Source organism: Nerophis ophidion, unplaced genomic scaffold, assembly GCF_033978795.1.
Source record: "Nerophis ophidion isolate RoL-2023_Sa unplaced genomic scaffold, RoL_Noph_v1.0 HiC_scaffold_78, whole genome shotgun sequence".
NCBI classification, from domain to species: domain Eukaryota; kingdom Metazoa; phylum Chordata; class Actinopteri; order Syngnathiformes; family Syngnathidae; genus Nerophis; species Nerophis ophidion.
In genome coordinates this window covers 380001-382208 of record NW_026907000.1, presented here as the reverse complement: position 1 = coordinate 382208, position 2208 = coordinate 380001, and positions in this window count along the sequence as shown.

Here is a 2208-nt window from a genome sequence, read left to right as displayed (position 1 = left end):
TGGAAGCGACACCCTCCTTGACACTTAGAAAAAATCCAGCTTTTTGTTGCTGACTTCCATCAAATAGAGGGACTTTTTCCATGTTTCTTAACCGGGTGTCGATCCAAGGCGGGTGGGCCTTCTGGAAGCGACACCCTCCTTGACACTTAGAAAAAATCCAGCTTTTTGTTGCTGACTTCCATCAAATAGAGGGACTTTTTCCATGTTTCTTAACCGGGTGTCGATCCAAGGCGGGTGGGCCTTCTGGAAGCGACACCCTCCTTGACACTTAGAAAAAATCCAGCTTTTTGTTGCTGACTTCCATCAAATAGAGGGACTTTTTCCATGTTTCTTAACCGGGTGTCGATCCAAGGCGGGTGGGCCTTCTGGAAGCGACACCCTCCTTGACACTTAGAAAAAATCCAGCTTTTTGTTGCTGACTTCCATCAAATAGAGGGACTTTTTCCATGTTTCTTAACCGGGTGTCGATCCAAGGCGGGTGGGCCTTCTGGAAGCGACACCCTCCTTGACACTTAGAAAAAATCCAGCTTTTTGTTGCTGACTTCCATCAAATAGAGGGACTTTTTCCATGTTTCTTAACCGGGTGTCGATCCAAGGCAGGTGGGCCTTCTGGAAGCGACACCCTCCTTGACACTTAGAAAAATTCCAGCTTTTTGTTGCTGACTTCCATTAACTAGAGGGACTTTTTTCATTTTTCTTAACCGGGTGGTGATCCAAGGCAGGTGGGCCTTCTGGAAGCGACACCCTCCTTGACACTTAGAAAAAATCCAGCTTTTTGTTGCTGACTTCCATCAAATAGAGGGACTTTTTTCATTTTTCTTAACCGGGTGTCGATCCAAGGCAGGTGGGCCTTCTGGAAGCGACACCCTCCTTGACACTTAGAAAAATTCCAGCTTTTTGTTGCTGACTTCCATTAACTAGAGGGACTTTTTTCATTTTTCTTAACCGGGTGGTGATCCAAGGCAGGTGGGCCTTCTGGAAGCGACACCCTCCTTGACACTTAGAAAAAATCCAGCTTTTTGTTGCTGACTTCCATCAAATAGAGGGACTTTTTTCATTTTTCTTAACCGGGTGTCGATCCAAGGCAGGTGGGCCTTCTGGAAGCGACACCCTCCTTGACACTTAGAAAAAATCCAGCTTTTTGTTGCTGACTTCCATTAACTAGAGGGACTTTTTTCATTTTTCTTAACCGGGTGGTGATCCAAGGCAGGTGGGCCTTCTGGAAGCGACACCCTCCTTGACACTTAGAAAAAATCCAGCTTTTTGTTGCTGACTTCCATCAAATAGAGGGACTTTTTTCATTTTTCTTAACCGGGTGTCGATCCAAGGCAGGTGGGCCTTCTGGAAGCGACACCCTCCTTGACACTTAGAAAAAATCCAGCTTTTTGTTGCTGACTTCCATTAACTAGAGGGACTTTTTTCATTTTTCTTAACCGGGTGGTGATCCAAGGCAGGTGGGCCTTCTGGAAGCGACACCCTCCTTGACACTTAGAAAAATTCCAGCTTTTTGTTGCTGACTTCCATTAACTAGAGGGACTTTTTTCATTTTTCTTAACCGGGTGGTGATCCAAGGCAGGTGGGCCTTCTGGAAGCGACACCCTCCTTGACACTTAGAAAAAATCCAGCTTTTTGTTGCTGACTTCCATCAAATAGAGGGACTTTTTTCATTTTTCTTAACCGGGTGTCGATCCAAGAATGGTGGGCCTTCTGGAAGTGACACCCTCCTTGACACTTAGAAAAATTCCAGCTTTTTGTTGCTGACTTCCATCAAATAGAGGGACCTATTTGGAATTCCCCACCCGGGTGGAGATCCACGGCAAGCCGGCTTTCCTAAAGGGACAGGCACATGGACACTATTCGCAGCTTCTTTTTTTTTTTTTGGCACTGACTTCCAGCTAAGGGTGCAGCGGCGGCGGAAGTCCACCGGAGGGCTCCAAATCCCCGCTTTCCTTTTCAGGCTTAAAGTTGCCTTTCCCTCTTTAGAGCCTTGGGCAAATGTACAGCTATATTTTGTGCTGACTTCCAGCAAATAGAGGGACCTATTTTGAATTCCCTACCCGGGTGTAGATCCACGGCAAGCCGGCCTTCTTAAATGGACAGGCACCCCCCTCCCGGAACACCTGCTTCGCTCCTCGGCGTCACCGAAATCCCACAAAATGACTCAAAATAGGGCCCCAAATGACATCACTCGGCCCGGTTGTTTAGGTC